General features: G+C 38.9%; 1 long non-coding RNA gene and 1 pseudogene across 2 annotated transcripts; both read right to left on the bottom strand.

Annotated features, from left to right (window-relative positions):
• Nucleotides 1–4825: 4825 nt before the first annotated feature.
• Nucleotides 4826–6453, bottom strand: LOC149841058 (uncharacterized). 2 transcript variants are annotated; one of them, XR_016431630.1, is made up of 2 exons: nucleotides 6367–6453; nucleotides 4826–5036 (listed from the first exon to the last, which is right to left on the bottom strand). It is a non-coding gene; the product is annotated as an uncharacterized LOC149841058 (long non-coding RNA). The 2 variants fall into 2 exon arrangements; XR_016431629.1 differs by lacking the exon at nucleotides 6367–6453 and adding an exon at nucleotides 5915–6162.
• Nucleotides 6454–8981: 2528 nt separating this feature from the next.
• On the bottom strand, nucleotides 8982–9932 carry LOC149841057 (UDP-glucuronate 4-epimerase 1 pseudogene; annotated as a pseudogene).
• Between the last annotated feature and the right edge of the window lie 2688 nt (nucleotides 9933–12620).

Below are 12620 nucleotides of genomic sequence, written 5' to 3'. Positions count from 1 at the left end.
GTTTAATAAACGGGTCGGGTTCGGGTTGAGGTATGCTGACACGCCAACCCGCCAACGCGACCCGATTGCCACCCCTAGATATAGGTACGTATTTGGGCAATGTTTTAATGGAGGTGTTGGGGGCTGAGATATTTTTGACTGCTGAAGATAAGTAAGGAGGGTTGGATTACCCATCAAGTGAACGGCTCCATTAAAAAATTATTTTATGAATCATACTATATATATTTTCAATTTTAAAATATACATATGATTGGTTTAGGGATGGACGATTTTGATTTCTGAATTTTTTTTCTCATTTTCTTTGTTCCTTTCTTTTTAATCTGACCTAACGGATGTGATCCAGTTTAGTAGGAACCAGCTTTTGAATCATTTGAGTATGACATGTGAGAAGGTATTGTTAAGGTTTCAAACATGGACGATCCAAAATTTTCATAAATTTGAAAGGTCATAAAATTGTATGTTTTTTATCAGAAAAAACACAATCCAGGAAAACATATATATATATATATATATATATATATATATATATATATATATATATATATATATATATATATATATATATATATATATATATATATATATATATATATATATATCATTTCAGCATTGTCCATACTGTGTGGATGGTATGAGGAACTAATATATATATATATATATATATATATATATATATATATATATATGAGAAGGGGAGATGTCTTACCCTACAAAAACCATACTTTTAAGTGTTTTTTTATCTGTTAGATGTGTTTATCATTGTTTGAGAACATGTATTTGATTGAGATTTTTGTATGCTTAGATGTGTATTTTAAAGAGGTAAAAAAATAATACCTGGTATTATACTAAAATATGATGACAAAATTGTTACATTTTAATTTTACATCAAATCAATTCAAAAGAAAGCTTATTTCTTAACAAATAAGCAATGATAAACACAATTAACGGTTCAGATTGAGCAAAAAATACTTGAAAGTATGATTTTTTGAAGGTCATAATTAGATTTAACGAAAAATGTAGGACAGTTTACTATATATATATATATATATATATATATATATATATATATATATATATATTGCTATCGGAGAACATTAGCTGATCAGGTGACCAAATATTAGCTGATCCAAATTATTAGAATGCTGAACAAAATTAAATTTTCCACTCCGAAGCGTTCCCAATTCATGATTTTGATTTGGACTCAAAAGCAAGAAAAAAATGATGTTTTTAGCCGAGCAAATCAGGTAACCATATCATGGGATTGAAGCAATGGATAGTGAGGATGTCAAATCACTGTTAAAGTGATTGAACAAATCATCTCCTGTTCTCATTTCTGGCTGGTTGCCCAGCTACTCGTCAAAAAGTGAAAATTTGACAGGCACTAGGATAATGAAGTAAAGATGAAATTTCAAATTTTCAAAGAAATTTCAACACTCACCTACTTGGGTCTACTTCTCTTCAAAGGGATGCTCAAACGGTCGATGTGCGAAGCCTCGTGGAGTTGGCCATCTATTATATCCATGGTGGCGAGAACGATATTGATCAAGTCTGTGTTTCTGTCCTTTTCTCTTTTTTGGATGGGCTATTTTCTCCTTCCAGCGAATGTTACTAGTGCTATTGAATCCAAATTTCTTTAGAATGATCCTGAAAGTCACAGACACGCCCATCTTTTATCCTTGGAAAAGCTATGCAAACCTGCCAAACTCGCTTGAAAGGTAGCTAACCACACGGATACTCCTTGGATTCGTCTGATTGAAGCTAAGTACCTTGGTGTCGAATCCATGTGGATTCCATTGCATCGCTGTAGAGGTTCACATGGTTGGAAAGGCGTCAAACAAGGTGCAGAGACGATAGTAAACCATGTGAAATGAAAGATTGGCAAAGGTACAAATATAGATTTTTGGTTCGACACCTAGTGTGATCAAGAGCCCATTTTTCATCTCCTCTCCCGTGGCACGAGAGAGGTCATGCATGTACTGTAGCCTAGGACCCATGAAATTCTTGGAGGACATTGATCGGAACCGCTCTCCCCGATGCTACCATACGTAACCAGTTCTTCGGCTTCCGAAAGAAGTGAAAAGATGGGTGAATATGCAAACATGGGACCTTGGAGCACCGGACTGCCTTATTTGGAACCCATCCGTCACATTGTCCTCGAAAGCAGTTTGGGAGGTGGCCACGATGCGCGCTCAAAAGAACATGATTTTCAAGATGATCTGGACCAGTAAGGCCTTCCCTAGGGCAGATTGGCTATCGAGGACCAACTTCTCACACGAGAGGTTGCAAAAGCTAGGTCATCCTCTCGCAAACCGTTGTGCCCTCTGTGGAAGGAATACAGAGAGCTCGTCGCACCTCTTCCTTTGCAGACCTAACATCGTTGGTCACAGACAAGGGCATCAGATCTCTATGGTGTTCATTGGCAGCCTACATGATAGATCTTGTGTAATGTCTCAAAATCTCCAACTTGTAAAATAAAAATATATAAAAAAATAAAAAATTTAACTTTGCAATCAATTTTTTTTAGAGTTAAAAATGATAGTTCAAAGAAAAACAATATTGAAAAGAACAAGTTGACAAAGCTTGGGCACATTAAAGACAAATTTCATTTTCAACACTTTAGCTTCGTACATTCGTTCTAAACCATGTAGATTCAAAACAACAAGATTTTATATAGAAAGAGTTATCACAAAAAAGACTCTTATACAAAATTACAAAACGTACTTAAAAGCGAAACAACAGAGAAAGTGAGTTCTTGATATCATCATATCATTGTTTGCAACATCAATCTAATCATAACCTGTATCTTATAAAATAGATCAGACTCATGAAAGCCTAGTAGGTGCATTAATATCAGATGTCAAAATAAGAGTAAAATATATATTGTACATTTCACGACATGCATTTTCAGAAGTAAAATAAGCATGATAATCTTGTTTCGATAATTACTACATGTGGGTACGCACAAGATAATACGTAAAAACAACTGAGACTATTCGGGGATTTATTATTTCATGTATTTTGATACCCCGGATGATTAACTGAATCCACTCCAAAGGGGACAACCCAATGATCGAGAGAGAATTCTTTAGAGACAACTTGTAACCGGGGGATGCATCCGAACTTCTACAGAAGTCAATGGCATCTATTACCTAAGATAATATTTGGTAGCTCAGTCCCCTAACTCCGATGACCAAAGATGTCGAATCATTGCCACTCGAGGAGCATAATTGTTAATAATTTGTTCATCATAGTTTGTACCTCTTATCATCTCTCTTGACAGAGTCAAAGGATGAATGGGTACGTAACGTCTTATTTTATCTGACAACCCATTCAATATGCTTTGATCTATTAAACCCAATTAAGCATGTTGCCTATGAAGGCAATCATCTCCATTTATGTGTTTTCTTTAACATGGTGCATTATCGCACTATGAGGTTACCATAAACCTTGAGTTCATTTATCATTGTACTAACATGTCATATATATCTGATAATACTAATACAATAAGAAAGATAGTAGTTTCTCAACAAGAAACCCAAACAAAATATTAAAAATCGTGATATCTCATGCTTTAGGCCGAAGAATATCTGAGTCATTCTAGATACCGAAAAGAAGCATCTAACGTACGTACCACTAAAGGCTAATCAAAGCTTTTTTATTATATTGGTTCGAAGAGAAAACTCAATCATGAATTACTGAGTCATGCCAATCTCAACTTATTTTAAGGTTTGAACCAGGTTGGAAAGGTGTTTTGAAGAACACCTAAGTGCTAGGGAGTTGTCTGATGAGTACGGACATGACAACATTGATGCATGCTAGCATGGGAGTCTTATTTTATAGATAGGATAAGCAGCGCATGTGAATGTTAAATATCACGAATATGTGAACGTAAAACACTTATTTTTATTTTTTGAGACATTAGAGCATGCGAGCTTGAAATCTCATATGTTGATTATTTCAAAATTCAGTTATAACAAGGATGCACAAATTTGTGTCTTCAAATACATACTAGAGTAATTTAAAGTAAGCAGAAGTATACAAAATTCTGTACTTTATATAATTATATATGTATATAGAATATATGCATATTAAAGCATAACCCTGTGCACATTACAGTGCAACGACAAGGTAAATTGTTTAAAGCAGGGGTCGATGTATAAAACCACACATCGAGCTAAATAAATTGCATAAGCAAGAATGGGTGTATGAAACCATACATCGACTAAGTAAATTTCGTAAGCGAGGCCTGGTGTACGAAACCGTACATCAGACTAAGTAAATTGCGTAAAGTAGGAGTCTGTGCATGTTATAGCGCAGCGACAAAGTAAATAGAGTAAACGATGCCCAATGTATGAAATCATATATCGGGTGAAGTAAATTGCATAAAACTAGAGCCTGTATACATACAGTGTGCACTACAACAAAGCAGTAGATTAGCGACGACCACATTCCGTCGCTAATCCGTCGCTAACCATGTTAGCGACGGATTAGCGACAACGCGGCGACAGTATGCTTACGTCGCGAATATTTCGACGCTAACTGGCGACGGAATAATTCCGTCGCCACGTCCGTCGCTAATTGCGACGGAATAACGAGCGCTATATTCCGTCGCCAATCCGCCGGTACTAAACGGCGACCACGGCGTGGCGACGGATTTAATTCTGTCGCTAAGCCGTCGCTAGATTAATATGAATAGCGACGGAATAATCCGTCGCTAATCCGTCGCAAAAACGAAAAAAAATCAAAAAAATTTATTTAAAAATTAATTACCGAGAACTGTACAATTTATATTTCCTGTAAATAAAAAACAAACCACACAAAAAAATTCATATAACAAGTATCTATAATAATTAATCGTTCCACCTTAAAACTAAGAAGTTTAATTATTTACAATTCAACAATTACAATTAGGAAAAATAAAAAAAATAGAACTTCTTCAACACAGTCCTCTAATCATCGCCAAGATTTTGTGCGTCTTCTTGTTCATTGTCTTTATCTGTCCCTTCAGCTCCACTACCCTGATTATCGCTAGCAGCCTACACAAGAAAAGAACAGTCAGTATTGATAAACAAAATATAATAAAATAAATTACACACTATATGTGATTCTATCATGTGCTCATGTGTGATCTAAGGCAATAAAAAAACTCTATATGTGATTCTATCATGCTCATATGTGTGCTAAGGCAGTCAAAAAATTGAATATGTGATTATAGCATGTTCATATGTGTTCTAAGGCATATAAAAAAACTCTATATGTGATTCTACCATGCTCAGATGTGCTTTAAGGCAGGCAAAAAACTATATATGTGATTCGATCATGCTCGTATGTGTGCTAAGGCAGTAAAAAAATTGAATATGTGAATATAGCATGCTCATATGTGCTCTAAGGCAGGCAAAGCCAAAAATTTTATATGTGATTCTATCATAAATGATATATAACATGTTCATATGTGTTCTAAGGCAGTTAAAAAACTCTATATGTTATTATAGCATGTTCATATGTGTGCTAAGGCAGTCAAAAAACAGAATATGTGATTATAATATGCTCATATGTGTTCTTAGGCAGTAAAAAAACTGAATATGTGATTATAGCATGCTTATGTGTTCTAATGCAATCAAAAAAACTTTATATGTGATTCTATCATGCTCATATGTGCTCTAAGACAGACAAAAAGTTAAATATATATATATATATATATATATATATATATATATATATATATATATATATATATATATATATATGTGTGATTCTATCATGCTCATATGTGTGCTAAGGCAGTAAAAAAATTGAATATGTGATTATAGCATGTTCATATGTGTTCTAAGGCATCTAGAAAAACTCTATATGTGATTCTACCATGCTCAGATGTGCTTTAAGACAGTCAAAAAAACTATATATGTGATTATACCTGAGAGGGACCTGGAATCGAAGATCCCCTATCCTGAACAGCGGCCTTGATCTCATTTCGGAGAAAGGGGGCGACGGTGTATTGGAATTAGTTATTCAGTGATTCATTAATGATCTCGCGTACATCATCACCGGAAAGAATAGTCGGCTGCTTGGAGCTTATGTCGGCGCAAGAAGTTGGTGAGCCGTAACTGGAAGAACCAATAACTGGTGAAGTGTTCATATTACTCCCAAACCCGAACACGCGACCTTTTTTTGGTTCACCTGCTGCAGTCACCCATGCTGTAGGATCAAATGATGGATGCTGAGTAGCGTCTTCGCCATATCGCTCTACCATTTGTTGCTCATATGCCTCCTACAAAATAATGTTTAAAGTATTCATTAATAATTAATGATAACATTATGATGACTTGCATATATATTGCAATGATTATTAATAGAATTAATACATACCGTTGTCGTTCTCGCCTTCTCTGATACGAAGACTCCTGTGGTCTTCCGTTTATGTGTTTCTACAAACACATCCTTATATGGTACACTGCCTCCTTTTTCTGCTTCCTGCGAAGTTAAATGACAAAAGATTTAGTACACAAATTTGCAACAATACTTATAAAATTAATATTATATATTGATGAGTTACCATTTTCTTTAGGTGGCTCCCAAATGTCTTAGATCCACCTGTGTGTAGATGGGCTTCGGGCATCTTCGATCGATTTTGTGAAGCCTTCGCAGAGCGATTTTTAAATGCATCTCCCGCCCACATATCGCACATTTCATCCCAGTAATCTCTCCTGATAGTAATAGGACCATGGCCCTTCCACAGTAATGGATCATCTACTACGCCAGATGCTTTTTTTGCTGCAGTCTTCATAGTGTGCAGCATGTCTGCAAATCGATTGGCAGCCACCTTCTGCCACACCTTCCTTGCATCATTTTCTTCCACCGTAGTTGCAAAGCGATTCGAAGCCTACAAATATTTTCAGAAAGTTAGTAGACATTGCTTAAATAAATTAAATATGAAACACATTAACTATGAGGAACAACTGTATACCATGAATGAGGACCACAATCTGTCTAATACCTCCTTTGGGTACTCTTTCCATTGAGCAACTGGTCCTGGTAGATGTTGAAGAAGTGAATTCCTAATCTCCCGTACTACTTCTTGTGGCTCAAACCTCGTGCTGCACATGAATTGTTACACAGTAAATATCAATATAAAATATTTAAAAGATATGCAATAATTGAAAACAAAATACTTACGGTCGATTATCGATATACACTATTCGAATGAGTCTTCTTGTGCCAGCCTGAGAAGACCCTGTTTCCTGTGTTGGCTGTTGACTTGTGCGATCAACTGGTGTAGGTGGGTCGTGTACAGGCGCAACATCATCTGTAAAAAAATACACACCAAGTTCTCAGAATGTGCATTTGAACTAATCAAGCATCTAATTAGTTATATGATATACCTATCACAGGAGCCCGTGAAGATGAAGGTTGAGCCTGGCTACTACTGGATGAGCGACCACTATAACCTCCACGAACCATATTCTAACAAATAACATATGTCATACAATACATTCAAATAATTCACATCAAGTATTACAATGCATTCAAGTCATTCACATCAAGCATTGCAATGCATTCAAATAATTCAAATCATTGACATCAAGTATTGCACTAATTCAAATCATTCGTTAATTGCATAAATTATAATACATTCAGATAATTGAAATAATTCACATCAAGTATTACAATGCATTCGAATCATTCGTATCAAGTATTACAATACATTGAAATAAAATTTTTAATCATTCACACCAAGTATTGCAATACAACTCACATCAAGTATTACAATGCATTTAAATAGAGGTTTGTAGTATAAGATTTTGCTCACTAGCTTGAGAATTCTTCCTCGTCACTAGTTTGACTTTCTTCTTCTTCTTCTTCTTCTTCTTCTTCTTCTTCTTCTTCTTCTTCTTCTTCATTGTTTGCCCATCCACTTGGTACATAATTTGGATCACATTCCTCTATGAATGTTTCATCAGCCAATGGAGATATGACATGCATATCATGCGCAACATCGTGACCACAAGCGAAGTCACAGACATCATCTGATTGATAGTAATCACTGTCTTCAGCTAACTCATCTTCTTGTAACTGATCATACTCGGGATATAGTTTGGATTTCACCTTGCAAACTGCCCACCATTCATTTCTATCTGACTTTTTTATACTCGGATATGAAGTATAATAAACTTGTTGAGCTTGCAATATATGATGTCATACAATCACAAGAATTATGATGCATGCATTGATAACTTAATATTTTCATGTGCAAACTATTCATGACACGATACATTCATTTGAAGCATGCTTTCAGTATACAATTTCACATGAAAGACATAATCAAATTGAAAGTAACTATATGTAAGCATGGATACAATCACATCAAACATTGCAATACATCGAAATAATTCATATCAAACAAATGTCAAACATGTACCTGCAGCAAACACACTTCAATATCCCACTAACTACTACCATGCATAGCATGGACTCCGTACTCCAAAAATAAGAACACTTCCATATTCATACATTAAAATCATGCTCAGCATGATCTCCGAACTCCAACAAAGCAGTCCTAGATATCAACAACTAAGTGAGTGTGTGAACAATAAAGTGTTACATTCAATAAATTAAATAACATGTGATGCGCTTGCCTCACTTACTCACCACGGGTATTTACCCGATTTGCATTATTTTTGTCACTTACTTACCACGGGTGGCGGGGCACAAGCGAGTTCTGTTGAGAAATCTGCACAAAAAAACAATTTTTTAGAATGAAGTCACCACGGAAAAAAACTCACTCTAAACAAATGATTTATAAAAAGGACACGCCTGTTTATAAACTAATTGGTTGGCCATATATGGTTAGAATTCTATACACCAAGTGGCTATTGAATCAAGTACATAAATCGAAGAAAGAACACAAGATAATCTAAGCAATAAAGAGAAAAAAACAAAGAATTTGTCTAATTCAATCAAGAATCCAAATCCAAATACGATTGCTATTGTTGTTGTTTGTTGCTATGGTAGTGGTGGTGAACAATGCTCTTAGTGTTATATCCATACCCATAGTAATCCAGGTACCACCTTAGAAACTTCTTCAACCCTGTCTGCAGATCAGTAGTAGGCATGTAACCGAACTCTAACCTCGCAAGCGTGACGTTCGCGTGCGTGAACGGCACATCGCCGTTCGCAGGCATTTCCACCACATTCTTCCTGGCTTTCACCTTCAGGTGACGCTCTAGTACGTTCACCAGCATTGGCACCCCAAGTGGTGACGTATTCCCTAGATTGTATATATTGTAGTCGGCCTTCCCCTTCTTCTTTCCGCCGCTGCCGGTGCTCTTTCCGGCCTTGTCGAGCGCAGCTACGCACCCGCGCACTACATCATCAATGTAGGTAAAATCCCGCGAGATTTCCCGGTGATCTTTCCGCCAATAAACCACAATTTTCTTCCCCTGCAGAATGTTGCGAGTGAAGAAGAAGTAGGCCATGTCTGGCCGGCCCCAGGGGCCATAAACGGTGAAGAACCGAAGGCCGGTGATCGATAAACCATAGATATGGTTATAGACATGAGTAATTTCCTCGCCGGCCTTCTTCGTCGCCGCGTACAGGCTCGCCAGCCGATCGGTTCGATCGGATTCGGTGAAGGGGACCTTCACATTGAGCCCATAGACCGAGCTCGACGACGCCCACACGAATGCCGGTTGCGGGTTCACCGATTTGCAGGCCTTCAGGAGAGTGACGAGCCCGGCAACGTTGCTGCGAACGTAGGAGGAGGGGTTATCGACGGCGTAGCGGACGCCGGCCTGAGCGGCGAAGTGCATCACATGGGTGAAGGGGACGAAGTTCATCGGCTGCAACGAGCTCAACGCCGGGTACGCGCGGGCCAGAGGCGTCGGTGCCTGCGCCATCACCTTCACCGTCGGCAGCCTCAGCGTGCTCAATGCCATCGTCGGGGCGTACAACGTGAAGAAGAAGAAGAAGAAGAAGAAGAAGAAGATTACCTGCGCGTCGCCGGGCGGTGGCGGGAGGCTGACGGGGAGCGGCAGCTGGCGAGCGGCGGCGGCAGGACGATGGCGAGAGCCGACGGGCGGCGGGAGGGAGAGGGCGGCGGGCGGAAACAATACAGCGAAACAGGAAAAAGAGAAAGAGGGATGGGATTAGGGATTTACGCGACATTTAGCGACGGCTTAGCGACGGAAACATTCTGTCGCTAAGCTGTCGCTAACTCAAAATACCAAAAAGGCGACGGAATATATTCTGTCGCTACGCCGTCGCTATTTAGCGACGGATTAGCGACGAAAGAGTTCCCTCTCTATATCCATCGCTAAAATGGTGTTCTTGTAATAAAAATTAGCGACAAAAAATTGCAGTCGCTAATCCGTCGCTAAATAGCGACAGATTAGCGATAAAAGTTGTTTCCTCGCTAATCCGTCGTTAATTAGCGACAGATTCTATCTCTAGCTAATCTGTCGCTAATTAGCGATGGAAAAAATCCGTCGCCAATTTCCGTCGCTAATTAACAATTTTCTTGTAGTGGTGGTAGCAAAATAAATGACACAATTAAAATGGGACAAGAATACGCAAAACAACGTCCTTGAGTTAAAAGCATAAGTACACACACATATATATATAATGTAAATATAATGCGTATATATATTAAGAGTATTCCACCGTCATTCTCGCATGCAACTTTTCCCTACCTTGGAGATGGTTCAAATCTCTGATGATTTCGAGCACAAGTTCTTAAAAACTCGTGCCTCAGTATGTGTGTCACATCCATTGCATCGATGTGTTGTGTAAAAGGATTTTATTGTGATGCGAAAAAAATGAGGTAAATATATTTTCTTTAATAGAATAAGGGATGATTGTGTCACAAGGTTCCAACCTGAACCCAGTACGAGCCTATCAGATCGACTTGGTGAAAAGGGGGCACATAGATCGAGCTGGCTCGGTTTCCAACTGAGTCGGGCTTGATCCCTAATCAACTAGGGACCGAGTTAAACTCGGTTGGGCCCAAGCTCAGCTCAATTCTGGACGAGTTCGAGGCAATAGCAGTTGCTTCTGCTACTGCACGTGAGGGGCAGTGGCTAGAAGAAAGGGGGGTGGGGGGGGGGGGACAGTCCCGCAGGAGGCACTGCCATGGAGCTTGGCCCCGCCGTGCCGCTAGTGGTGCAGTGGGTGGCTGGGCTACTACCAAGGGTAGTGGCAGGCTTGGCCGAGCCAGGCTCCATCCCAAAAACAATGAAAGGAACCGAGCTGGGCTCGGTTTTGACCAAGCTCAGCTCGGTCGAGCCATAAGCTGGAGGTTGGGCCACTGCCAAAGGCAGTGGCCAGCCCTCCACCGAGCCGGGCTTGGTTGGACATAATTGATCCAGGCTCAGTCCCTTCAAAAAAAAGGGGAAAATCGAGCTGGGCTCGATTTTGACCGAGCTCAGCTCAATCGTGCTAAAAAAACTGAGCGAGCGATTGAGCCACAGACGTAGGCAGGAGGGAGATGCCCTCCTGTCGATCACAAAGAGAGAGAGAGACTTATAGGAGAGGGGGGTGGGCGGGGAGATTTTCGGTGAGGTGGACCTGGCAAGGAGAGAAGAGCTCTGACGAGGAGAGATCCTGGTGTAGGGGTCTCAATGAGGAGGGTGGAAGAATAAGCAGAGAGGGGGAGAATGCGCAGGGAGAGAGAGGGAGATCGAGATACGCGGGGTGGGGTTGCGAGACTTAAAAACAGAAAACCGCCCGCAGTGGGCTTAAATAAATTTAACAGGGGCAGGGGGGTGGAATGTCGACACCTTTGTCAACATCCAGATCCGACTTGGATCCAACCTGTATCCAGCCCAGTTTTATTTAATAAATGAACCAGGTTGGGTCCAGTAGGTCGGAACTCAGTCCTTTACTAAATAAATTAGGCTTTACTGACACAAAACATATGACATAAATAACATCTTTTTTGGTATAAAAATTGCACCAGTAAATGATTTTTTGACAAAAAAAATGCAAGAAAATCATGCCAGTAAAGAGAATTTTATTGATGCTAATTTAGCGCCAATAAAAATAGTTTTTTTAGCGCTAGTAAAGGCTTTATTGGTAAGACCCACTATGGCCTTTTACTGGCACTAGTCCTGTCTTTGCCTTTTACTGGTGGTAGTCCTATTTTTACTAGCGCAAAAATCACATAAATAAAGGTGAAATTTCTTGTAGTCTCGGCTATTAATGTATCTCCATTTTTCCTTCTTCCGCTCGTCACCGCCATTCTTTTAAACTTTTACCGCAGCCACCTTAGCTCTTTCCTTTATTTTTCTTGCTTTTTTTTATATAAACATGTCTGATGACTGGTATAGTGGAGAGAAACAGTTGGGAGGCAACCATTGCACAACCTAAGGGCATTGGGTTACGGAGAGAGAGAGAGAGAGAGGGAGGATTAAAATTCTAAATTTAGGTGTTTAATCTTAGTTGGGTTAATACAAACCCAACCCAAGGTTATCTGCCAAGCAGTTTGTTTTTTTATTAAGTAAAAAAGATGTTAGGTGTGTTTTGAACAATTCGAAAAGTTTAGGTGTATCTTTTATTATTGCCCATTGTTTGGGTGCAATGTTGGAAATTTCCCTTAAAAAAAATAGTTCAAAGCATAAGTGAATCTT

Source organism: Nuphar pumila, chromosome 4, assembly GCF_984573655.1.
Source record: "Nuphar pumila chromosome 4, dmNupPumi1.hap1.1, whole genome shotgun sequence".
Taxonomy (NCBI): domain Eukaryota; kingdom Viridiplantae; phylum Streptophyta; class Magnoliopsida; order Nymphaeales; family Nymphaeaceae; genus Nuphar; species Nuphar pumila.
The sequence above is the reverse complement of the archived record's forward strand: the minus strand, read 5'-3'. Positions and strand labels throughout refer to the sequence as shown.